The sequence below is a fragment of the Dipodomys spectabilis genome, unplaced genomic scaffold (genome assembly GCF_019054845.1).
Source record: "Dipodomys spectabilis isolate Male_0828 unplaced genomic scaffold, ASM1905484v1 ptg000018l, whole genome shotgun sequence".
In the NCBI taxonomy this organism is placed as follows: domain Eukaryota; kingdom Metazoa; phylum Chordata; class Mammalia; order Rodentia; family Heteromyidae; genus Dipodomys; species Dipodomys spectabilis.
Genome location: NW_024870695.1, coordinates 15,996,935 through 16,024,237, shown reverse-complemented (window position 1 = coordinate 16,024,237; position 27,303 = coordinate 15,996,935). Strand labels below are relative to the sequence as shown.

The 27,303-nt window shown below is 40.4% G+C and overlaps 1 protein-coding gene across 1 annotated transcript in view; it reads left to right on the top strand.

Annotated features, from left to right (window-relative positions):
- The first annotated feature begins 629 nt into the window (after positions 1–629).
- The window catches only part of LOC122103281 (speckle type BTB/POZ protein), an 81,841-nt gene continuing 55,167 nt past the window's right edge, over positions 630–27,303 (top strand). The window contains exon 1 of the mRNA XM_042673814.1: positions 630–868. The gene's annotated coding sequence lies outside the window, so the exon portion shown is untranslated. The remainder of the gene's footprint in view (positions 869–27,303) is intronic.

Here is a 27,303-nt window from a genome sequence, read left to right as displayed (position 1 = left end):
TAATTTCTCCCAGGGCCAAGATGCTCGGAGATTTTCCTTTTCTCAGCTTGGGAACCACTTCTGGCCCATGGGAGCTAAGATGTGAGGCCAGCTGAGGACTCGGGTATCCAGGACGACAAATTGTCCTTGAATCGGCTTCCTTTCAGTTAAGGACATCTAGACACCCCGATTTCCTTAGGAAGAATGGTCCTGTTTGTTCTCGTTTCCCAAATGGTAGATTTTGAAAGGTTCATTAAAAAGTTTCTGACATGGCCATAAAAGTTCAACAATACAGAGGGTTGGCTTAGAAAAAGAGAGCAGATTCATCCGAAGGCCGTTGGTAATCATTAAACAGCTTGGAAAGTTTCTGTTGTGAAATACCTTTATTTTGCCGCTGTCCACTCGGACCCTGGGCGGCTCTGGCATCTGTTCAGGCCTCGCACCTCCGCATTGCCTCCTTCGCCGCGCACGCGACCCCTTTCCAGTTCCCGCCTCTTTCTACCCAAGCCCCACCCTCCGCTCAAATCCTGGGGCTCTGGAAAGGCCCCGGGAAGGACGCATGCGCACTAGGACAAGTAGGCGGAGTCTTAAAGAAAGAGGCGGGGCAGAAGAGCCCGGGAAGGGGAAGGGAAAGAAACAGGGGAGGAGGCCGCGCGGGGTGGGGCCCGGCGGGTACACGCTCGCTGCGTCTACGTGCTGACGCCAGGACGCCCCGGCCGGTGTGTGTCGGTGTGTATGTGTGTGAGTGTGTGTGTGTATGTGTGTGTGAGTGTGCGCGCTCCGAGTGTGTGTATTTGTGTATCGGCGGTCCCGCAGGTCCCGGATGTTGCGGACAGTATGAAGCTAGCTCAAGGGGACGGGGACCAGCAGCTGTCGCCGCCGCTCTCAGGTGAGTGGGGGAGGGGAAGAAAGTCGAGGGAGGTGGGGGTTCCCGTCGGGGTCGGGGGGCCTCCCTTATGAGGTGACTGACCCCGAATGTTTCCCCCACCCACAACACACACATACATTCTCTGCCCCATTTCCCTGGGTTTAGTAGCCTGCGAAAGCCAGAGCGTAGTCAAGCGTCCCTTCTTCCTATCCCAAGCATTCAAGAAACACAAACGCGCCTCCTGCTTTAGCTCCCCCCCCCCAATCATTTCCCAGCCCCATCCCCCTTGCCAAATAGTGAGCTGTCGCCTGCGGCGAGATGGGTGACTGCGCAGGCGCGAAAGGGAGAGAGAGAGCACCCGGTGCCTGGTCGCTGCCTCCAGGCGCATGCGCAGCTCAGTGTTGCGGGGACCTGCGGGATAAAGAGCTCCTCGACCACGCGCCCGCCTCCTTCCCTGGCAGTAGACTAGATTTGCTGTCCAATAGTGAGCCTGTTGCTCCTGTCCGAGAGGGGGAATTTAAATTATGTGAGGGACTTAAGGACAAAGCACTGTTTGCATCTGATGTTGCCCTAGAGACTCCCAGGCTACCAACGCCTCCCGGAGCCAACGTGTCCCACGCTGACCCTTCTTTTGAAACTGTCATTGCAACTTGCAGCTCTAGGATTACTTTCCTTTCCTCCACTCCCATCATCATGTACTTTTAGTTCAGAACTTCCCTTAAATTTAAGAGTAAGTGCCTCAACTCATTTATTCTGGTAGGGGATTTTGATAGCCTTTCTAAGTTTAATGAAAAAGAAACTAAGTTGAGAGAGCTAAAATTCTAAATTACCTCCACAGAACTAGATAAGGAAGCACGTATAGTTTAAGGATTAGGGGCCATAAACTGTAAATCAAGACGTCAGAATTCTCTTGTACTACGTCAACTTTGTGTGTCCTGTTTGCCACTTTTTTCATGTTTTTAGTCAAATATTTTTAGCACTTATGTTTAAGCTGCACATTATTAATATTGTGTAACCATCATATATACAAATAAAGAAAAGGCTGTCTCAACTGATGGGCAATAAATTCTCCCAGTGGAGCTTTTAATTTTAAATTATGTGAGTCTTGTTTCTTTCACGTGAGCACATAACAAAAATGACTGTAAAGCGCAGTCATATTTCAGTGAACCAGGCTGAGGTTTTGGTTGGCAGATTGTGCTTGGTCTTTTAATTTCTTTTAATTTGCAGCTGTGTAGTCACTTTGGGGAACTGCTGCATCCTTTCTGTTCCACCAGAACAGATAAACAGATAAGCATAGGCAAAAGGTTTGTTGAATAAATTTTTATTTGGGGATATGCAGGAGAAGGGTGGAACATATTTTGTGTTTTTTAGTTATACTGGCCAACTCTGTCTCTTAACAGGACAACTGGGAATGGGAAATTCCCAGTTGAAGAAGTAAAAGAAGAAAAGTACTGGAGTTTTGAACTCAGGGCCTTTTAATTAATACCAGTTGAGCTATAACCACCAGTCTCTCTACCCTAACTAGATTTGCTGTCCAATTGCCTGTTGCTAAAAATCTAGTGATTTTTTTTTTTTAAGGTAAGAACTCAAGTTCCCCCACTCTCCCTCCCAGGAGTACCCAGACCAGGATCTTCCTGCCTTTGCCTTCCAAGTGGCTGGGGTTGTATATGTGAGTCACTATGCCTGGCTTGTTTGTTGAGATAGAGGTCTTGCTAATAACTTTTTTGCCCAGGGCTAAACCTCCTGCTCTTCCTCTCAGGGAGCTAGGATTATAGGCATATACCACCATGCCAGCCAGGAAACCTTATTGTCTATTTCCTTTTGTGTTCTTATTTGTGTTCTTTCTTTAGTATTTTCACAGGCTTAGTTTGGGCTGCCATTTTTTTTTCTTTTCTTTTTTTGCTAGTCCTGGGGCTTGAACTCAGGGCCTGAGTACTGTCCCTGAGTTTCTTTTGCTCAAGGCTAGCACCACTTGAGCCACAGCACCACTTCCTGCTTTTTCTGTTAACGTGGTGCTGAGGAATCAAACCCAGGGCTTCATGCCTGCTAGGCAGTAGGCAAGTACTCTACCACTAAGCCACATTCCCAGCCCCCATTGGCTGCTATTCTTGACTTAACTCTATGGTCTTAGTTCTTAAGTCTTAAAATGTGTCTATACATGTGTATGTGTATAATATGAACATATATACATGTACATTATATATGTAGATAGGTGTATACGTATATTTCACTTCCTTATTTAAGCCTGGCCTTTATGTGGTTAGCTGTCTTTTGTGTCATTTCCTGTTGCCATGTTGCAGTTGGAACCAAGAGATGACACAGGAAACACAGGGATTTGGGTTGCATATATTATCCTGTAGGCCAAGAAAGAGCTGGACACTCATATTTTCCCTTGTATGACACTGAGAAGTATAAATTGTTGTGACAATACCACACTTAGGATCAGAGTAGATGGTGTTTATTTGGTACTTTGATGATTTCTCCCTTTCAAGCAGTCTTTATAGTGGCTACTTTGGTAGGTAGAAATATTTCATGTTTCCTGGATCCAGACTTGGATCAGGTTCTGGTAAATTCTAGAAGTGAAACTGTTGAAGTAAAAAATGTCTATCTCAGTAGGCTTCTGTCATCTAGGATACATCGTTCTTATCTGCAAATATTGCATCTCTGAATTCAGTGAACTCATTTAAAATTTTGGTGGTTCAGAAACATAAAATGCTTTTACAATTATTAAGACAAGTATTAAATAATTTATATTAGTATAGACCCTTGGTTTTTTTTTTTTTTTTTTGGTCCGGTCATGGGGCCTGAACTCTGGGCCTGGGCGCTGTCTCTCAGCTCTTCAGCTCAAGGCGCTCTACCACTTGAGCCACAGCGCCACTTCTAGCTTTTTTCTTTTTTCTTATGTGGTGCTGAGGAATCAAATCCAGGGCCTCATGCATGCAAGGCAAGCGCTCTACCACTGAGCCACCTTCTCAGCCCCCCTTGTTTTGTTTTAAAATCACACTTCAAGATCAAGTGAGTAAACCTTCTTTTCTTTATTAGTGGCACTGGAGTTTTGAACTCTGGGCCTTTTTGATTAGTAGACAGATGTCCTACCACTTGAGCCATAACCCCCAGTCTCTCTACCCTAGCTAGATTTGCTGTCCAATAGGGAGCGTATTGCTAAAAAATCACAAATACAATGAATGAAGCAAAGTGCCGGTGGCTCACACCTATAATCCTAGCTACTCAGAAGGCTGAGATCTGAAGATCACGGTTCAAAGCCAGCCGGGCAGCAAAGCCCATGAGACTCTTTGTTGTTGCTGTTGTTGGTTGTGGGGCTTGAACTCTGGGCCTGGGTGCTGTCCCTGAGCACTTCAGCTCAAGGCAAGCACTCTACCACTCACACTACTTCCGGCTTTCTGGTGGTTAATTGGAGATAAGAGTCTCCTGGACTTTCCTGCCCAGTCTGGCTTTGAACCAGGATCCTCAGATCTCAGGCTCCTGAGTAGCTAGGATTATAGGCATAAGCCACCAGCACCCAGCTTTCCGTGAGACTCTTAATTTCAATAAACCACCAGAAAACTGGAAGTGGTGCTTTGACTGAAGTGGTAGAGCGCTAGCCTTGAGCTGAGAGCTGAGAGCTGAGGGACAGTGCCTAAGCCCAGAGTTCAAATCCCATGACTGACCAAAACAAAATAAAACACCAACAAAAAACCCCAAAACAATGAATGAAACAAAGTTCAAAAGGTAGTGAGAGAGTGGAAAGTCTATCCTTTTCCCTCTATCAAGTGACCTTCCCAAAGGTAGCTTCTTGTTTGTCCTTCTGGAATGTTTGTGCATTTATATACATACATGCCTTATATGTTCTTTTGTTTTTTGTGTGTTTATAACAGTAAATATTGCTGTATTTTCATAGAGGTTTACGAACTTGTATTTGTGTCAGCAATGTGAATCTGCCTATTTTTTTTTTTTTTTTGGTCCGGTTGTGGGGCCTGAACTCTGGGCCTGGGCACTGTCCCTCAGCTCTTCAGCTCAAGGATAGTGCTCTACCACTTGAGCCACAGCGCCACTTCCGGCTTTTTTCTTTTTGCTTATGTGGTGCTGAGGAATCGAACCCAGGGCCTCAGGCATGCAAGGCAAGCGCTCTACCACTGAGCCAACTTTCCAGCTCCTGAATCTGCCTATTTTTTTTTTGTCAACACTGCTATTAAATTTTAAAATCTTTTTTGCAGCCTTTTTTCAGATATTTTTCTTGTCAAAAACTAGTATTAAGCTGGGTACCAGTGGCTCTCGCCTGTAATCCTAGCTACTCAGGAGGCTGAGATCTGAGGATCTCGGGTCAAAGCCAGCTTGGGCAGGAAAGTCCGTGAAACTCTTATCTCCAATAAACCACCAAAAAACCGAAAGTGGCACTGTAGCTCAAGTGGTGAGCACTAGCCTTGAGCTGAAGAACTGAGGGATAGTACCTAGGCTCAGAGTTCAAGTCCCATGACGACCAAAAAAAAAGAAAAAAAAAACAACAAAAAACAAAACTAGTATTAGGTTTTCAATTCAGGTCCTCCCATTTGCTGGGCTTGTTTGCTCCAGCCTGGCTTTTTTGTTGGCTAACAGGAGATAAATTCTTGTGAACTATTCATCCTGGCTGGCTTTGAACTGGATCTCAGCTTCCTGAGTAGGATTACAGGTATGAACCATTGGCTCCTGGTTATTTAAGATTTTAAAGCTCATTCATTATGTAGCTTGTTAAGCTACACTGAGTCATTACACTAAGGTGTTGTGGACAAATACTGTTAGTATTTATCAGATCAGGCTTGGAGGAGTATATTGTTTGATTGAAGAATACTGTCATGAAGAATATTGTCATGAGAGTAAAGTCATATGCCTAGATAGCACAGCAAATCCAAAGGCAGTGCTAGGGAGGCATATAAGAGCAGTATTCCAACTTCTTTTCTCTCAGATGATGCTTTCTCTATGTGAAACTGTAAGCTAATAAGTGATATGTTGTGATTATCTATCTGTCTGTCTGTCTATTTATCTATCTATGTCAAACCCAGTTCCTTATGAATACTAGGTAAGTGCTCTACCACTGAGCCACACCCTCAGCCAGCTGCAGATAACCTTCTGATCTCACTATGACTTGAGATTGTTTATACAAGTGAATGGCCTTTGTGTTGAGTTGAAAAGCTAACCCAGTTAGTAAGGAGCTTTACTGAGTGCCTTCTGTCTTGAATGCTTGTATTAGCACTTTTTAAGTCTGCTGTTTGCAGAATATTTCACTATGAGCTATGAAAGAAAAAAATGAAAGATGTCTGTGCCTAAAGGAGCTTGCAAGTTTATTAGAAAATTAAATCTACTGAATATATGAAATAAGAGAGCAGTTAGAAACTAGAATGTGAACATAATGTATTGGTGTTCCTTATACTAAGAAGGGTTGCAAAGAAATGATCAAGGATCGGAAGGGAATTTATTTATTTATTTATTTATTTGTTCGGTCATTGGTCTTGAACTCTGGGCCTGGGCGCTGTCCCTCAGCTCTTCAGCTCAAGGCTAGCGCTCTACCACTTGAGCCACAGGGCCACTTCTGGTTTTCTGGTGGTTAATTGGAGATAAGAGTCTCATAGACTCTCTTGCCTGGGCTAGCTTAGAACTGCGATCCTCTGATCTCAGCCTCCTGAGTAGCTAGGATTAAAGGCATGAGCCACCAGTGCCTGACTGGAAGGAAATTTATTTGGAAGGCCTTGCTGGAAGGACGTGTATTTTGAACTTTTTATTTTGGGGGAGCTTGCTAGGTAGGCATTCTTCTACCTGAGCCACTCCATTTCCACTTGGGTATTTTGCTATACCACTTGAGCCACAGCTCCACTTCAGCTTTTTTTGCTGGTTAATTGGAGAGTCTCAGACTTTTCTGGTTTGATTGGCTTTTAACTACTATCTCAGATTTTAGCCTGCTGAGTGTGAGACACTGGTGCCTGGATGCTTTTTTTTTTTAAGTGAAAAAATTTAAGCATACAGAAAAAGTGAAAGAATGACATAGTTACTACCTTTATACCCATCCTTTACATTTAGTAGATGTTTCACGTTTCTTCTATATTTGCTTTATCTACATAAATCCATTTATGTTTAGATGTATAACCTATGAACATTTTCATTGTAGACATGACACCTCTCTTTGAAATGCATACATCATTTTATTCAGTTCTTAGAATACTTGTCATGATGAAGACAATTAATAGTGATTCTCTAATATCTGGTATCTAGTTCATGTTTATATTTTCCCAGTTACCTTGATGATACTTTTTTTTAGCTATAAGTGTTTTTGTCTCCGTACATCTCTTTACTCTCATTTTATTTTTATTAAATTATTGGTTTTTGCCAGTCGTAGGGCTTGAACTCAGGGCCTTGGTACAGTCCTTGAACTTCTTTTGCTCAACTCTAGTACTCTAACACTTGAACCACAGCACCACTTCTGGCTTTTTCTGTTTATGTGGTACTGAGGAATGGAACCCAGGGCTTCATGCATGCAAGGTAAGTACTTTACCACTAAGCCACGTTTTTCACAAGTCCAGGCCATTGTATTGTAGCAGATATCGCTTCTGAAATTTTCTCAAAGTTTAATTTGTTCGTTTATTCCTGTGTTACCTATAAACTGGTATTGAAGCCTTTTAATGATTTGATTAAATTCTGGTTAAACATTTTTGGTCAGAACCTTTGATAGCTGTCCTTCTGCTCTTCATTCTATCACAACAGGAAAAACATCTTACTAATTATTTTACTAATTAGGTGAGTGTGGTTATTTGTTTTAATGATAAATACCAGATCTCCTGTTGTAATGGCATTTTCCTCTTTGTAATGAGCAAGTAATCTTGGTGATACCTTGGTTCCATACTATTACACTTCTCCAGCAGCCTTTTGTTTAGTGATGCTGGTTGATACTGCAGTCAATTAATTTTCTGCTTGTCACATCTTTTATATTGACTAATTTCCAGTCTTCTATAAAGATCTCCCTCATCAGTAATAAATTGTAATGTCTACTAAGAAGATAAGATGGAATCTTTTACCATAGCTTGAACTCAGGAGCTTCCCACTTGCTTAGCTGGTATTGTATCACTTGAATGATACCTCCAGCCCAGATTTTTTTTTTTTCTTTTCCTAGTTAATTGGAGATGGAGTCTCAAAGAACTTTTCTGTCTGGATTGGCTTCAAACATTCATCCTCTAAGTCTCAGCCTCATGAGTAGCTAGGATTATAGGGGTGAGCCACTGGTACCTAGCTTGCGATAGAATCTTACTTTTTTTCCTTTTCTTTCTTCTTAAGGAGATAGTCATATTGATTTATTGAGTGGCTGAGTGATTGATTGCAGTGCTGGGGATTCTACCTACATGCTATGCAAGTGTTCTACCACGTATACTCCTACCTCAAATAGTCATCTTTAATGGTGGCAAATAGTTTCTTTTTCTCTCTTTTAGTATCATCTTGAATTCATGGACTTTAATGTGTTTAACCAATAATTACAGATAGTGAGTCACAAGATTTTCCATATTTGGCCTGTGGGAGGCCTTTCAGCTCAGTGTCCAGTGCTTCCTTGCTTTCTGGCACAAGAAGTTCCTGGCTCACTTTGTTTTTCCTGACCCAGACATGTACCCCTCACTTTACCTTCATGTATATTTTCTTATAGTGAATTAGATTGTTTATCTCGCTTATGGAGTTTCTGGAACCAAATTCCAAAAGTAAAGTTTATTTTAACTCAGCATACCTAATGTTTGACTCACTTCTGTTTTACTGGTGTTGCTAGATTCCAGATCTTAGAACTCACAGCTTTGTATTGAACGTTCTCTCTCTCCACTCCCTCCTCTCTCTGCTCTCTTGCTCCTCCTCTTCTCTCTGTCTCTTCTCTCTCCTGTCTGTCTTGTCTGTCTGTCTGTCTGTCTCTCCTCTCCCTCCTCTCTCAGCTCTCTTGTTCCTCCTCTTCTCTCTCCTGTCTGTCTGTCTGTCTGTCTCTCTCTCTCTCTTTCTCTCTCATTTTCCAGTACTGGAGCCTGAACTCAGGGCCTCATGCTCTCATTGGACTTTTTTGTTTCAAGGCTGGTGCTGTACCACTTGAGACATCTCCACTTCCAGCTTTTTGCTGGTTAATTGGAGATAAGAGTCTCATAGACTTGCTTGCCTGGATTGGTTTTAAACCATAACCCTCAGATCTCAGCTCCCCCGAGTAGTTAGGATTATAGACTTGAGCTACCTGCACCTGGCAGTATTGAATATTCTAATATTCTTTAGCAGACAGAGTTGTTCACCCCAACTTTAACATGAGGCTAGCTACAGGAATGACTGGGGATTTTTTTTTTTCCTCTTCTGTTTTCACCTATTTTTTTTTTTTTTTGGTGGTACTATGGATTGAACTCAATCTCATGTTTGCCTGCAAACACAAGATCCCAGTCCTTTCTTTTGTTTTTGTTCGTCTTTTTGTTTTTTTTTTTCCTGAGATGAAAAGTATACAGACTGAAAAATTGTGTATGCTTAGAAGTTTTGTTAGAGAGATGGTGTTTTAATGTTGTATAAGAACTCATTTGTGGGTATATGCACAAATATGTCTTTCCTTTTCTTCATGTATACACATTTCTCTACGTTGTTTGAATGTTATATAAGATTATGCTGTGGTAGCATTTTTTTTTCATTATCACTAGGTTTTCATCATAAGAAAAGCAGTAAGACAAATTGTTCTTAATTAGGGACAATTTTTACCTAGTCCATGAACTCTGTTACCCTGTTGTTTAGCTCAGGTTCTGGAACAGTGCTGAATCCTATGAATTTCTGTTGTATACTCAGGAGAAATGTCAGTATATACAGTGTTTTCAGAAAATGTGCCTTACTAATGCAGATGAAAGATAGGATAGAACTATATTTTTTCATTGGCATTATTGGGGTTTGAACTCAGAGCCTCATACTTGTTAGGCAGGCATTCTATCCCTTTAGTCTCACCCCCAATCCCTTATGCTTTAATTATTTTCAAATAGGGTCTTGTATCTTTACACAGGCTGACTTGGACAGCAATCCTCCTACATAGCTGGGATGACATGTATATACCATTATGCCCAGCTTTTATTGGTTGAGATGGATCTTGCTCACTTTTTGTTCATGCTTGAACCTCAGTTTTCCTAGTGTATGCCTCTTCTTTAGCTAAGATTACAGACATGAGCTAGTGTGACTGGCTGGAATGCACACAAACACACCTGTGTTTACCCATTTTTATCTTTGGTAAACGCTTGGATTATTTCTAACATTTAGCTATGTAATATTATGAACATGATTATACATATTGCTTTCACTTGCTATGGTGATTTAAGCCTGTAATCCTAGCTACTCAGGTGGGTGAGACCTGGAGGAATATGATTTGAAGGAAGGCCTCAGAAAAGTCCTCAGTATACCATCTCCAATTAATCAGCAAAAAGCAAGACAGGAGGCATGGCTTAAAAGGTAGAGTACCATCTGTGAGCTAAAAGCTGAGCAAAAAAGACCCTGCTTTTGATTTTTTGGGGTTTATACTCAGAATTAGAATTGCTGTTCTATTTTAAAATTTTGATACCTTCATTCTGTTTCCTGTTTTACATTCCATCAACAATGTACAAAGGCCCTGAAACCTCTATGTCCTCCGTAACACTTTTTTTTCCCTTTCGTTTTCCCTTTCCCTTTCGTTTTCCCTTTCCCTTCCCTTCCCCTTCCCTTCCTTTCCCTTCCATCCTCTCCCTCCCTCCCTCCCTTCTCTCTCTCTTTTCTTTTCTTTCTTGTAGTAGCCATCCTAATGGGCATGGTTTTATTTTTTTAAAACTTTATCTTTGAAGCTGAATTCAGCTTTAACTCAGCCGTGTTTGAGCTTTAATGTAATCAGACTTACTATGTTTTTCTTTTAATGTGTGTTTTTTGTTTTGCCTTTTTTTGGGGGGGGGAGTGGTACTAGTGTTTAACTCAGAACTTCACATTTACTGCGTAGGCACTGAACCATTATCCCTCTAGCTCTGTTGGCTATTTGGAGATGGAATCTAATGAACTTTTCTGCCCAGGCTGGCCATGAATTGCAATTCTTGAGACTTCAGCCTCTTGAGGAGCTAGGATTATAGGCATGAACCACCAGCAGGGTCTCACTGTGTAGCCAGGGTGGCTTCAAACTTTGGTCTTGTCTTACCTTCCCGAGGGTTGTAATTACAAGTGTGCACAAGTGTGTCTGGCCTATTTTTTTTTTTTTTTTTACTGAAACATCCTTTATAATGAGGTAGTATTTATATCCTATATCTAACTCTAAAAGCTTTATAGTTTTGCTTTTCATATTTAACTCTCTATTCTTTTGAAATAGGAAATTTATTTTGATGTCCAGTGTGAAGTAGGAATCAAAACTTTTTCCCAAATGGTAACCCTTAAGTACAATTTTAATTTCTTTTTCATTTTTTGTAAATGTAACACGTGACCCAATGTTGTGTTTTATTTTATTTTTTAAAAAAATTTTGTCAGTCATGGGGCTTGAACTCAGGACCTAGGCACTGTCCCTAATCTTTTTGCTCTAATACTTTGAAGCACAGCTTCTTGCTTGTGGTTAATTGGAGATGAGGCTCATAGACTTTCCTGCCCAGGCTGGCTTTGAAACGCAGTCCTCAGATCTCAGCCTCCTGAATAGCTAGGATTATAAACGTGAGCCACTGGTGCCCAGCTTAAGTGTTCTTTTTATTATTAATATTGTTATTATAAAGGTGATATACAGAGGGGTTACATTTACATAAGTCAGGTAATAAGTACATTTCTTTTTGAACAGTGTCATTCTTCCCTTGTTTTTTTTCAGTTTTTCCCTCCTAACCCCCATGTTTGTTTGTAGCTGCATTTTCTCCATTCTGTGCCTTTAATCTGTTAGTCTGTCTTGTGTTGGTGCTACATGGCCTTATATTAAGCTCCCTGAAAAACCTTCTCAGGTTGGTACATCTTAATGAAGCCATTTGATCTCTAAATATATTCTCATGATATATAATGGCCTCCAAAAGAAAACATTAGGTTTTTCTTGTCTTAACAGATGATTACACGTTCAGACTAAAGTCTACAATTTCCATTCAATTTTAAGTTTTGCTGGAATGATTTTCATTTTTACTTAGGGATATAATTGTCAAATAAGTGAGAACCTTGTTGTAATTTGGTGTTTTGAATAAGGACACCAAATGAAACAATTTTGGTAAAGGTTTTGAACTTTGTGTGTACTTGTCCTTGGGCTTTAACTCAGGGCCTGGGCACTGTTCATGAACTTTTTTTTTTCTTTTTCTTTTAAGACTAGCACTCTACCAATTGAGCCACAGTTCCACTTCTGGGTTTTTGGTGATTAGTTGAAGATAAAAGTCTTGTGAACTTCTCTCTCTTGGTTGGCTTTGAACCAAGATCCTTAGATCTCAACCTCCCAAGTAGCTAGGATTACAGGCATGAGCCACTGGCCCCTGGCTTTTTTTTTTAAAGACAGGGTCTCACTGTGTAACCTCAGCTGGCCTGGAGCTCTAAATCGTCCAGTGTTAACCTCCTCAAACATGTCCTTGTTAAAGTGACACCTGGCTTATTAAAGTGTCCTCCGCCCCCCAACCTTCCTGGTTGTGGAGCCTGAACTCTGGGCCTGGGGCGCTGTTTGTCAGCTCTAAAGCTCAAGGCTAGTGCTCTACCACTTGAGCCACAGCGCCACTTTTTCTGCTTATGTGGTGCTGAGGAATCGAACCCAGGGCCTCATGCATGCAAGGCAAGCACTCTACCACTGAGCCACCTTCCCAGCCCCTAAAGTTTTTTTGATCATAAGGAAATGAAATCTATTTATATTAAAAGGTTATATAAAAAGAGGTTTAACAACTTGTTATGACACATGCCTGTCTTTTCAGAACTTAGAAGGCTGAATCAATAAGATCTTGAATCTTTGAAGCCAGCCTGTGCTACATAGCATGATTCCACAAAACAACAACAAAATAGCCAGCCACTAACTACAACAAAAAGTTTTACAAGGAAATTGCCGATGTAGACTAAAGAAAAGCTGGACATCCTGATCTTAGGGCAGGAGCCAAAACACTTGCAGGGACTTCAACAGTAATGGTTAATGGACTATAGTGTTCTGCTATAAATAAACTTTGTCTCCATGAGGCTTAATTCAGATTCTAGAGGGAGATCTGGTTTGGTCAGGCTAATGATTGATTTCCCCTGAGCTACATTTCTGCCCAGGTTTAACTACAGTTGTAGATGGGGATGAGGGAGAGTTAGTATAAAAGTATCAGGAATTAGAGACAGACAGACATTGAATAGGAGATCTAAAATATGTTGGTCTTAGGGCTCCTTTTTATTTTTTTTGTCGGTCATGGGGCTTGAACTCTGGGCCTGGGCGCTGTCCCTCAGCTCTTCAGCTCAAGGCGAGCCCTCTACCACTTGAGCTACAGCGCCACTTCCTGTTTTCTAGTGGTTAATTGGAGATAGGAGTCTCACAGTCTCTCCTGCCCGGGCTGGCTTTGAACCGAGATTCTCAGATCTCAGCCTCCTGAGTAGCTAGGATTACAAGCGTGAGCCACCGGCGCCCGGCAGGGCTCTTTATACTCTTAAAAATTATTGAATAAGCTGGTGTCAGGTGCTCACACTTGTAATCCTAGCTATTCAAGAGAGTCTGAGTTCTGAGGATCATGGTTTGAAGTCAGCCTGGGCAGGGAAGTCTATGAGACTCTTATTTCTAATTAATCAGCAAAAAGTTGGAAGTGGAGCTGTGGCTTTAAGTGGTAGAGCACTAGCCTTGAGCAAAAAAGTTTATAGATAGCACCTACACTCTGAGTTCAAGCCCAGGACCAGCACACACACACACACACAAATTAACAACAAAATTATTGAGTACCCTAAAGAACATTTGTTTGTGTGTTCTACATCTATTGATAGCAAATTTTCAATTGAAACAAAGTATTTTTTTTTTACCTTTTTAAAAATTATCTTCAAGTAGTTGTGCAAAGAAGTTCCCGTTCTATAAAACAGTATATGAATACAGAGCGGCTGACAACATTGTCACCCATCGCTCCTAACCCATCCCTCAGAAAGCATTTTTTAAAAAAATATTACTTTAAAAATAAAAATAAACTGCAGACTGGCACTGGTGGCTTATGTTTGTAGTCTTAGCTACATGGGAGGCTGAGATTGAGAGAATTATTGTTTTGGGCCAATCTGAGTAGAAAAGTTTGATACTTCTTTTCAACCAAGAATTGAGTGTCCTGGTGCATGCCTACTAAAACGACAGCAGAGGCCTAAAATTTGTGGATCACCATCACCAAGGCAGGAGGTAAGACCCTATTTTAAAAGTAACCAGCATATAAGAAGGCTGGAGCCATGGTTCAGCTGTGGACTTGCCTGGGAAGTGAGGTGTCCTAAGTTCAAATTCCAGTGTCATCATCAGGAAACAAATTATCTCATTTCATATTAACATAAATATCTTATGGAGAATTTCAAAAAATTCGAAGAGTGACATCTCTTACATTTTTGCAAATTTAAATATCTAGCTTAATAGAGGATAGCTAGCTCAAATCTGCTTCTATATTTAATCTGACATAATAGTTTATTTTTGATGCAAGTATATCCCTCAAGGGATATGTAAAAAGTATAGTTGGAGCCAGGTGGTAGTGGTTCATGCTTGTAATCTTAGCAACTTAGGAGCTTGAGATCTGAGAAGATTTCAGTTCAAAGCCAGCCTGGACACAAAAGTCTGTGAGACTTTTTTTTTCGCCAGTCCTGGGCTTGAACTCAGGGCCTGAGAACTGTCCCTCAGCTTCTTTTGCCCAAGGCTAGCACTCTACCACTTGAGCCACTCGGTTTTGTTGTTGTTGTTGTTTATATGGTACTGAGGAATCAAACCCAGAGCTTCATGCATGCTAGGTAAGCACTCTACCATTAAGCCACATTCCCAGACCTATGAGACACTTATCTCCAACAAACTATCCCCCAAAAAGCTGGGAGTGGAGCTGTGGATCAAGTGGCAGAGTACTAGCCTTGAGCAAAAGCTCAGAGGCAGTGCTCAGGCCCTGAGTTCAAGAGTTCAAGCCCTAGGACCAGCACAGACACAGACACACACACACACACACACACAGATGCACACACAATGTATAGTTGGTAAAGGGGAAGAGTTCTGTAGCCTTTGCACACAACACACATATTCTCTTTTCTCTTATACCAAAACTTGACAAATGTTCATTTCTTCTATGTTAAGTTTCAACGTAGCTGGGTACGGTGGCTCAGACCTGTAATCCTAGCTACTCTGAAGGCTGAGATCTGAGGATTGCGGTTCAAAGCCAGCCCGAGCATGAAAGTCTGTGTGACTCTTATCTCCAATTAACCACTCAGAAACCAGAAGTGGCACTGTGGCTCAAGTGGAAGAGCACTCACCTTGAGCTGAAGAGCTGGGGGATAGCACCTAGGCCCAGAATTCAAGCCCCATGACCAACACACACACACATTTCAGTGTAGATCTTAAATGATTTGTTATTAGTGTTACTGTTATAGTGAAATCCATTGGTCTTTCTAGCATTTAAATGGTTTGTTTGTTGGTTTAAAGATATGAGACCTTACTATGCTACCCAGGCTAGTCCCAAACTCTTGATGCCATCCTCAGACTTTTTTTGTTTGTTTGTTTGTTTTACCAGCATTTTAATTCAGGGCCTCAAGCTTGCTTAGCTTGTTTACCTGGCTGGTGCTTGAACCAGTCCTCCAGCCCTGCTTTTTACTAATTATTTTGAAGATAGGCTTTTCTGCCTTGAACCTTGATCTCAGCCTTCTGAGTAGCTAGGATTACAGACATGAGTCACTGTGCCCTGCAAGAGGAGCCCATTGGGAACTTTAGCTCTATCTGTTACACTTATTTATAGATTGATTGGTTGATTGATTACAGTACAGGGGTTAAACTCAGGGCCTTTCACTTCCTGGCAGGCCATTCTGCCACTTGAGCCATGCCTCAAAAAGATCCTAAATGGATCTTTTACTCATCTATGATTTTGTAATAGTAGGCATTGGTCATTGGGGAAATACTGAGTCACTAAGTTAAGCATCACTTCCAAATGTTTAAAAATCTCCTAATGCAATATTTAAAAAAAAAACACAAAACACTAGTTAATATTTCACAAGAAACCACTGTCAGTATTGAGAATTTGTCAGGCAGCTACAGGGTTTTTATAATTATATATTTTTTTCATTAAAAGCTCAGACTTTTATCATTGGCAACAAATACTGTCAGTTGTTTTCCTTAATGTGACAGACTGCATTTTCAAGAAAATATCTGCTAAATATTCATGTATGAATAAGTAGGGGTTTTTTTTTCCCAGAAAAAGGCATGTCTCATGAGAAAAGTAGTCACAATCTGCAGTCCTTTTTCATAGCTCTATTTTACCACATAGAATATTCAGAAGTTCCTGTATTCACAGGTTCAGGTATTATAAAAACTTTATTGCTTTATCAAGAACATCCTTAGTTCAGTTGACTTTTTTTTTCTATCATCTATACATAGTGGTCAAAGTCAATAACTTTTAATACAGTTTGAAGCCTTACCTTAATTAAGCTAAAGAACAAGCATTTTACCAATTATTGTTTTGTACAATTAGAGCAAGTGCCAATGCAATAATAAAAGGAAAATAATTTCTTAGTATTATTGTGAAAGTAGATTTTGATTTCATAAATGTTCTGAGAACTCTAATCTTAGGACAAGATGTGGGTTGGGAAATGAAGAAGATCTGTACTTGGGGTACAGTGTTTCATTGTGTAATTTTACTAGGTTCCTAGTGCATTTTAACTTAAAATGATGTAAAAAATGGGGTATTTTTAAAGACCATAAAGTTCCAAATTTCTAATTGAGCAGAAATGTATCTCTAGGAATTAATGTTTTTAAACACCAAAGTTTAAGGTTTCAGGTTTTCAGCTAGATATTCTTTTAAGTGTTTGAAATTTAGGGTAAATTTTAACTAACTCTTATGACATTTGTGTCTTGTAGTAGTATCTTTTTCAAGTACATGTGTGGTTGTTTTTGTTTTTGTTTTGGGTGGTGTTAATGCTGGGGTTTAACTCATGGCCTTAAGCTTGCCAGGAAGGCTGAGTATACTTACAGTCTGGCTTTATTTTTCTTGAGGAGGGATTTGTTTAAGCTGGTCTTGAACTCCTGAGCTCAAACGATCCTTTTACCTTAGCCTCCAAGTAGCTAGAGACTACAGGTGGGTGCCACTGTGCCTGGCAAATGAATATATTTTAAAAATTGCACTTGGGGCTAGGTGCCAGTGACTTGTGCCTGCAATTCTAGCTACTCAGGAGGCTGAGATCTGAGAATTGATGTTCAAAGTCAGCCTGGGCAGCAAAGTCTGTAAAACTCTTTATCTCCAGTTAACTACCAAAAAAATGAAAGTGGACATGTGGCTCAGGTGGTTAAGTTGCTAGCATTGAGTGAAAAAAGCTAAGGGATATGCCCAAGACCTGAATTTAAGCTTCAGTACCAGCCCCACTATTCCAGCGTTGGTCTTTTGATCATCAAAGTATCTTGTAAAAGAGGAACAATATTCCATTTCCTCTAAGTAATTGTGTTTAATAGCAGAGAAGGAGGTAGTGACAAGGTAATAGACTATAAGCACAAGGCATTGAAGAAGTCAGGTAGTAGTATGTTTTAAAATGAATGAGTTAAACCAGTATTAATATATTTGGAGTTTGGAAGAAGAGATCATTTAATTGGGGTAGCTGGAGTTGAGAGTACTGACTTCATGAAGGGTACATTTGAGCTGAATTTTGAAATGTGGATATATTGAAGGTTGGAATTTTGATTGGCGGATATGAGAGGGAAGGCAATTCAGGAAAAAGATATGTCATGAACAAAAATACAAAGGTAGAGAAGTACCATTCATACTGGGGTATGTACCTCAAATCGTGAAGTTTAGCACGACTTAAGCAAAAAAATGCATGAGGCTCATAGGAGATAAGACTGGAAAATATTGATTCAGAACATGGAACCTTTTCTACCATTGTAAAGCAGATTGGGTTTAATGTAGTAAGGCGTCTCCATTGTAAGTGTTTTCCTTTTTGAGACAGCTCACTGTGTAACCCAGGCCAGTCTTGAACTTGAGACACTCCTTTCTCTGTCTTCTAAATTCTGGGATTATAGGCTTATATCATGACAGAGTTTTTCTTCAAATCTATAACCTATTCTTTCTGTTCTAGTCCCATTGGTACTCTTCTAGCTTATGCCAGCACCATTTCTGGTTCAAATTACTAGAAAAGGCTAACTAGTTTCCATACTTCAACTTCTTTCTCCATCAGAGGAATCCTGTGTTATTTAGACATGTTAAAGGCTATCAGTAAGCAGATGACATACAAATTCATTACTGAAAGCTCTGATTTCACTGGGCACTTACCTCATATTTCTTCATACTTAACATATTTATACTTAGCCTTATTCATACCTCAAATTTAACATATCCAAAATTGAACTCCTGATTTCTGATCTTTCAAATCCCATACCTACTTCTCCCATTCCCCTTTATCTCTCAATAATTGACATCTCTACCCATCCAGTTGCTTGAGCCAGAAACCTGGGAATCATTCTTGACACTTTTCCTCTCCCTCAACCCCCACATTCAATCTATAATTAAATGGATCTTTCTTTAACATACTTCTCAGATACCCTCACTTCTTTCCATCTTGTCTGCCAGTCCCACCTGCAAAGATTCTTACTTAGATGGTGTGAGTACAGCCCAGGCATCAGGAGTTTTAAAAGCTCCCCAGGTGATTCTAACAGATAGCTGCATGATCTGGACTTCACTAGCCGCACTAAAGGGTCTATTCTGCAGGATCTGGACTTGTACTAGCTTCTCTGACTTCATTTCTACTACGTTTTCCTTTGCTCACTTAACTCCAGCCATAGTAGCCTCCTTGCAGGATCATTGAACTTGCCAGATAGAAACATACTACAAGGCTTTTGCCTTTGCTGTTGCCTCTATCTGGAGTGCTATGCTAGTTCTCCTTTACACCTTCTGTAAACATACTTAAGCATTACCTTTGTAGTGATTTTGAGGCCTTCCCTGACTATTGTACATATTTAAACCCAACCCTTCATATTCCTTTCTCAAGTTGTATTTGTCTTAGCACTTACACCTCCTTTTAGTATACCACATTTTTAAATTATCTTGATGGTTTGAGGAAGGGCAGATGAAGTTCAAAACATAAATTTAGAAGTTCATTTTTGTACCTTGAAAATGAAAGTTTCATTTATGAAAAATCAATTTCATCATGAGAGTGGAGAGGCTTGAGGATGATACCATCTTTATTGTAACTCGCTAAGCCATCTATGACACCATCCTTCCCTGTTTTATGGTACGATGCTTTCCTTTGGTCATTGTATTTGAGCTGCACCACCATTCTCTGTTCTTCCAGTATTACCAACTAGGTCCTCTCCCAGAGAGAGCTTTTGTTTTCTCATCTTGACTCTGCTTTGGGGTAGAGGTGGATGATTGCAGAAAGAACAATTCAGAAGTAGAAAAGTTCCGAGAGTAAAGCATGTGAGTAGGATGGCATTTAAAATGGAATGGCTCTGAAGCCTGTGAACTCAAAATCTTGTCAGCACAAAGACCAAGGTACCATGTTAGTCTTAGTGTACCCTGACACTCAGATATGTTGACCAGAGATGCCAAAGCAGTGGTATGGTAGGACAGTGATAGGATCGTGGTGCTAGTTGACTTTTGGAGTAAAACTCGACGATGATGACTAATTGCCATCATCCCATTACAACTTAGCGAAACATCCTCGTAAGTGAGAAACTTCCTTCAGTGAAAGTTACTGTAAATTATTTCAGAAATTTCTGATTTGAAGAAATACTATGAAAATAGCTAGAAATTTAGTTACAGATCAACTTTGACACATTGTTAGACTTACTCCTTATGAGCTGCTATGTCCCCCCCCCCCTTTTTTTGCCAGTCCTGGGGCTTGAACTCAGGACCCGGGCACTGTCCCTGAGCTGCTTTTGCTCAAGGCTAGCACTCTACCACTTGAGCCTCAGAGCCTCTTCCGTCTTTTTCTGTTTATGCGGTACTGAACTTCATGCATGCTAGGCAAGCACTCTTAACACTAAGCCACATTCCCAGCCCTGCCATGTCACTTTTAATGAATAGGAGTACTACACATACTATGCACACATTCTTGGACAGTTGCATATAATTTAAACATTCATACTGTAAACCAGGTACTGTAATCCTAGCTGCTCAGGAGGCCAAGATCTGAGAATCACAGTTTGAAGCCAGGCCAGGCAGACAATCTACAAGACTCTTTTTTCCAGTTGACCAGCAAAAAGAAGTGGAGGTGCCTACTACACACTCACACATACACACATCCCACATAATAAAATCCCTGCTCGTTTTGTTTATTTAGGTGTGGTCTTGAGGCTTAATCCCAGGGCATTGGTGCTGTCTTTGAGCTTTTTTGTTCAAGGCTAATACTCTACTACTTGAGCCACAGATCTGCCTCTAGCTTTTTGGTGGTTAAGTGGAGAAAAAGAGTCTCATGGACTCTCTTACCTGGCTGGCTCCAAACTGCAATCCTCAGATCTCAGCCTCTTGAGTAGATAGGATTATAGGCACGAGCCACTGGCACCTGGCTCCTACTGTATTTTTTTCAGAATAAAAATTTTTGCTTCATGGGCTGAAGATATGCTCAAGTGATAGAGTTCTATCTAGCAACCATGAGGCCCTGAATTCAAACTCTAGTACTGAAAATAAAAACATGTTTTTTTCTGGTTGTAAAGTGAATCATGGAAAGAATACACGAAGTAACAGTTAACATTTTCTGCATCTTATTGGACATTTCTTTATATAAATATAGGTCTTATATAGTTATATGAAAATATATTTATGCTTTACAAAGACTGGATTATGCATTATTTTATATTTTTCCTTTACAATGTAGGTTTTTTAATATATTTATTTTGGTTGCTAGTCCTGGGACTTGAGCTCAGGGCCTAGGCACTGTCCCTTTGCTTCTTTTGCTCAAGGCTAGCACTCTTATCACTTGAGCCACAGCACCACTTCTGGCTTTTTCTGTTTTTGTGGTGCTGGGGGATCAAACACAGGGCTTCATGCATGCTAGGCAAGCACTCTACCACTAAGCCACATTCCTAGCTGGTATTTTTTTTTTTTAATGCCAATGGAAAGAAAGTCTCAGAATAACTATGTAGAAATATGTTGTCTGGATACATTGTGTTTTATTTTTGCCAACCCTCTATTACTGAACTTTCTTTTCAGTTTTTTCTTATGAACATTATGAACATCTTTGTGCATAATTTTTTCTTTTAATTGATTTTGTGTTTTGAGGCAGTAACTCTCTATGTAGACCAAGATTAACTTGAAAACTTGTGATTCTTATGTCTTTACCTTCCCAGTTCTGAGATTACTAGGGTGTGTACCACTACCATATCTGGTGCAATAAATTTGCAGATTGATCTTGCGCTCTCTCTCTCTCCTCTCTTTCTCCCTCTCTCTCCCTCCTCTCTCTCTCTCTTTCTCTTTTTTCTCTCTCTCCTCTCTCTTTCTCTCTCTCTGGCTCACTCTCGCGAGCTCTCTCTCTCCCCCTCTCTCTCCCCCCACCTCCCTCCCTCATCCTTTCCCTTTCCCTCCCTCCCTGGCAATGCTAGGGCCTAAACTTAGAGCCTTTTTTATTTACCTTTGGCATTTTACTGCTTGAGCCATGACACCACTTCTGGCTTTTTGCTAATTAATTGGAGTTAAGAATCTTAGGGATTTGTTTGCTTGGATTGGCTTCACACCATGATCCTTAGAACTCTGTCTCCTGTGTAATTAGGATTATAGATATGAGCCCTTTCTTGCTTTTATTCACTTGGCTTTCTTGCGTCGCTGACATTAGACCACTTGAGCCCTCCAGCCCTGTTTTTTGCTAGTTATTTTAGAGATTGAATTTCATAGACTTTTCTGCCCTGACTGACTTCAAAACCATGATCCTTCAGATCTCAGCCTCCTGGGTAGGTAGGATTACAGACATGAGCCACTAGTACCTAGCTCCTTAAGACTGATATCTGAAGTGAAATTATTGTGTTAAAGAGTATGTAATGTGGGCTAGATATGTTGGTACATTTCTGAAATCCAAGATTGGGAGAGTTGTGGTCTGAGGCTGGTCTGATAAAATAACCAAAGCAAAATTATGCAAGTGTAGAAAGTACCTTGCCTAGCAAGTACTAGGCTCTGAGTTCAAAATCCCAGTACTTAAAAAAAAAAGGTACAGTGTAACATTTGTCCTCTGTTATTCCTTAAATGTAAAATCAACTCTATTCTTATATAACAAGTTTTTGTCTCCCCATATGTAAATTATTATTATTATTTTTATTGTTGGTGGTGGTCGTGGGGCTTGAACTCTGGGCCTGGGTGCTGTCCCTCAGCATTTCAGCTCAAGGCAAGCACCCTGTTACTTGAGCCATAGCACCATTTCTGGTTTTCTGATGATTAATTGGAGATGAGTCTCACAGGGAATTTCCTGCCCGGGCTGGCTTTGAACCATGATCCTCAGATCTCAGCCTCTTGTGTAGCTAGAATTACAGGGGTAAGCCACTGGTGCCCAGCATAAATTATTTTTAAAGTACTTATTTCCTAGATCTCATTAGCTCTATCACAATAGAGTTTATGGATAAAGAAAGGCACATCTGTAGAGAAGAATTACAATTCTGAGTATCCTATTTTAATTTCCAATTTATGAAGCCTAAGTAACATCAAATACCAAGGAGGTGACAATAAGTATAGTACAAATTCAGGGTGAACTGAAGGTTTACTCTGAAGGTAGGACTTTACCTGGATCTAGAAAGGCAGCGTTCAGATAAGAGACAGGAAAACATTTCTGGCTTTCAGAGTACTGTGAGCAATTTGAAGAAAGCATAAGGTTGTATGAATGATCCGACACATAGGCTGCAGTCAGCTAATTGGAGAGGAGCAGTTATATTGTGATATAGTGAGAGAGTATGTTAGAATGGAGTTGCATCTCTGAGGACTACTTTCATTTTTAGTACATACATCTTAAGTTGTGTAGTAAGGAACTGTAAAGCAGATATATAGCTATGTACTAATTTTAAGCAAACAATTCATTAATGTCACTTTTTACAAGAAATACAGAAAACATCTGCATATATACCTATGAATTATTAATAAATGTCCCCAAAATGAATCTCATTTTACTGTATAGTTTGAAATATATGCAGCAACTTTTTTTTCCTTTTTTCCTTTTTTTTTTTGGTCTGTTGAGCTTGAACTGTGGGCCTGAGTGCTGTCCCTCAGCTCTTCAGCTCAAGGAGAGTGCTCTACCACTTGAGCCACAGCACCACTTCTGGTTTTCTGAGTAGCTTATTGGAGATAAGAGTCTCATGGACTTTCCTGCCCAGGCTGGCTTTGAACTGCAATCCTCAGATCTCAGCCTCCTGAGTAGCTAGGATTACAGGCGTGAGCCACCAGAGCCCAGCTATATACAGCAACTTTTATGGATTTGTTTCTTCTATAAAACAAAAAGGTTTAGACAAGGTGATATCTGAGGTCCTTTTCTGACACTAGGTGATTACATAACCTTTGAAGATAAGTTAACCTTCCATCAGGTGGGTACCCATTTCTAGCTCCTTAGCCACAATACACATGCATATCTGTGGGAGCAAAATACTCAACTGGATGAATTCTCAAATGGCCTAGAATCTTAGACTGATTCACCTGCTGAACTTTGGTTGTTCTAATTGAGAGGGTTTTTTGTTTGTTTTGTTTTGTTTTGTTTTTGCCAGTCCTGGAGCTTGAATTCAGGGCCGAAGCATGTCCCCGAGCTTTGCTTAAGGCTAGCACTCCACCACTGGAGCCACAGCACCACTTCTGGCTTTTTCTGTTTATGTGGTACCAAGGAATTGAACTCAGGGCTTCATATGTGCCAAGCAAGAATTCTACCACTAAGCCACATTCCCTATCCATAGAGATTTTTATTTGAAAGCATCTTATGATTAAGATTGAGAGGAAAGAGGAATTATTACATGATAAATTGTAATTATCGTTATGTATATAATTGATGAAAATTTACCTCATACTGGGTTCCTATTTTATTTTGACATCATTCTCATGATGTCTTTATGCACATTTTGTTTGTTTGGAGATAGAGTCTTGCCATAAAGCCCAGACTGGGCTTAAACTCAATGATGTACTGGATTCTGGCCTTAAACTTACCAGTACTGGGTTTACAGGTATGCATCACTACATCAGGCTCCATGTTATCTTTTTTTTTTGGTGGGTTGTGGGGCTTGAACTCTGGGCCTGTGCACTGTCCCTGAGCACTAGCTCAAGGCTAGTGCTCTACCACTTGAGCCACAGCACCACTTCTGGTTTTCTGGTGGTTAATTGGAGATAAGAGTCTCATAGACTTTCCTGCCCAGATTGGTTTTGAACCATGATCTTCAGATCTCAGCCTCCTAAATAGCTAGGATTATAGGCATGAGCCACCAGCTTCCGGCTCCATGTTATCTTTAATTGCATATTCAGGCTGTTCATAATTATTATTAGTTCAAACAAGAGATAATATTGGATGTAAGTCTTTAGGAAAAACATTAATACCTTTGAAGATAAAATATTAAGGATTTTGTTTATTGTTTTGATTTCTTTGTAAAGAGAATTGAGCACTGATTAGTATTTTCTTAAATTCAAGGACTTCTTTATAAATCATGTTGAAAGCTAATAAGGGATATACTTTTAGGTATCTCTGTTTAGCATAATTCCCAACTTTTGACTAAAGTACCAAATGTTAGAACCAAGGTAATATGTCATAGGTGACCAACTAAGCTCATTGGATAGGCTCTCAGGATGCTGACAGAGTCTTTAAGATTCAGCCTTCAGGGTCTGGGATATAACTCAGTGGTGGAATGCTTGCCTAACATAGGTAAGGCCCTAGTTTCAATCCCTATCATTGCAAAAAATTTCAGACTGCATTACTCATTTTATTGATAAATTCAGTTTCTTCAGAGTCATCAAAGTTCATTGTGTAGGAAAAAGTAAATAACAGGCGCTGGTGGCCCATGCCAGTAATCCTAGCTACTCAGGAGGCTGAGATCTGAGGGTCATGGTTCAAAGCCAGCCTGGGTGGGAAAGTCTGTGAGACTCTTATCTCCTCAGAAAACCAGAAGTCGCACTATGGCTCAAGAGGTAGAGTGCACACCTTGAGCTGAGGAACTGAGGACAGCGCCTAGGCCCAAAGTTCATGCCCCACGACTGACCAAAAAAGAAAAAAGAAAAAGAAAAAGTAAATAACTTTACTCACAAAGGGCAAACAGATAAACAGAATGCCATTTAGTTAATGTACTTTGAAGTAGTCTTTGCCATAATACTCTCTTTCAGCAACGTATAAGTAAATTAATTAATTTTAAAAATCTAATATTGGGCTGGGAATGTGGCTTAGTGGTAGAGTGCTTGCTTAGCATGCATGAAGCCCTGGGTTGGACTGCTCAGTATCACATAAACAGAAAAAAATACATAATGTTTACCAAGCTCTAAGCATTCTGTAATACTAATGAGGAAAATACTATCTGTGATTTACAAATGAGGAGTCTGAGACACTGAAAGATTTTTATGTAACTTGCCTGAGGTCACACTGCTAGCAAACATACTATAAGTACCAATCCAAAGGTTACTGGTAATCATGAAATGTTAGGAAGAGGCCATTTTATCCAGGTCATTTATTCTTTTTCCAAGGATTTATTAAGTACCTGCATTTTCTAGGCACTGCCTAGATACAAATTTTACTAAGGTAAATGTAGCCTTGAAAGTGCCTCCAGGGATTCCTAGTCAAATGGGAAAGAAAAATAATTACAGCAGCCAGAGATCTATACATTGAGAGTAAAAATGAAGCATTTAATTTTATTTGGGGAGATTAGATGTTTGCAAAGTGGAGGGAGAGGTATTATGGGTATAGGAACCATTACATCCAAAGGTACCATAGCAAAAAACCAGTATTCTGGTTGAAGTCATACCTTAGAGAGCTAATGTCTTGAACTAAGGGTGGCTGTTGGTTGACTCAAGAGAAACATGCATTTGCAATATATTTCTGAGATAAGACTGACCAAATGTGATGATTAAATTGGGAGGTGGGAGGTGGAAGTAGGGGGCAGGAGGTGGGAGTGGTTCATGGTTAAATTAAGTAGGCAAGTCGAAGTCAGCCTTTTTTTTTCTTTTTCATTTTCTTTTCCTCTTTTTTTTTTTTTTTTTTGCTAGTCTTAGGGCTTAAACTCAAGGCCTGAGTGCTATCCCTGAATTTTTTGGGCTTGTTGTCGTTGGTGGGTTTTTTTTTTTTTTGGTAGGTCATGGGGCTGGAACTCTGGGCCTGGGCTTTGTCCCTCAGTTCTACTACTTGAGCCACAGAGCCACTTCCGGTTTTCTGGTGGTTCCTTGGAGATAAGAGTCTCACAGGCTTTCCCACCCAGGCTGGCTTTGAACCATTCCTCAGATCTCAGCCTCCTGAGTAGCTAGGATTATAGGTGTGAGCCACTGGTGCTCAGCTTGTCCCTGAGGTTTTGTGCTCAAGGCTGTTGCTCTATTACTTGAGCTATAATTCCACTTCTGGCTTTTTGGTAGTAAACTGGAGATAAGAGTCATAGACTTTCCTGTCCAGCTGACTTTGAACCTTGACCCTTAGATCTAAGCCTCCTGAGTAGCTAGGATTAAAGTCTTGAGACACCTAGTTTTTTGTTTTCCTTTCTGTTTTTTTGTTTTGTTTTGTTTTTTCTTTTTTGGGTTCGGTTGTGGGGCCTGAACTCTGGGCCTGGGCACTGTCCCTCAGCTCTTCAGCTCAAGGCTGCGCTCTACCACTTGAGTCACAGTGCCCCTTCCGGGTTTTTTCTTTTTGCTTATGTGGTGCTGGGGAATCGAACCCAGGGCCTCAGGCATGCAAGGCAAGCGCTCTACCACTGAGCCACCTTCCCAGCCCCTTTTGTTTTCCTTTCTAATGGTAGGGTCTTGTTATATAACTCAGGTTAGCCTCAATCTGATAATTCTGCCTAGCTATGTAAATGCTGAGATTGCAGACATATACTATGCTTGGTTTGATCCCTACGTTTTTAGTTTGAATATTTGAGTAAATGATAAGGTTACTAGAGGATGATCTAAGTTTTGTAGAGACATGGGCTTCATTTTTGAACTTGCTGAGTTTGAGATGCCTATGGGATAGCTATAGAGATGCTTAATAGCAGGAAGTTGGTTTACTGTACTGCAAAGAGAGGCAAGCTTGTAAATCAGTGAAACGGGAGATTATAGGATGGTTTGGATTGGCTGGAAGGCAGGATTAAAACTGGAGAAAGTTTTCAGTAAACTCTTGTGTAAATTTTTAGATCCTGTTTTGTCTGTATGGCCTGGTGAAAACATGTTTTCTATACTAAATGCTTTAACAGTTGTTATTGTCTTTTGGGGGGGGGGAAGGCCAGT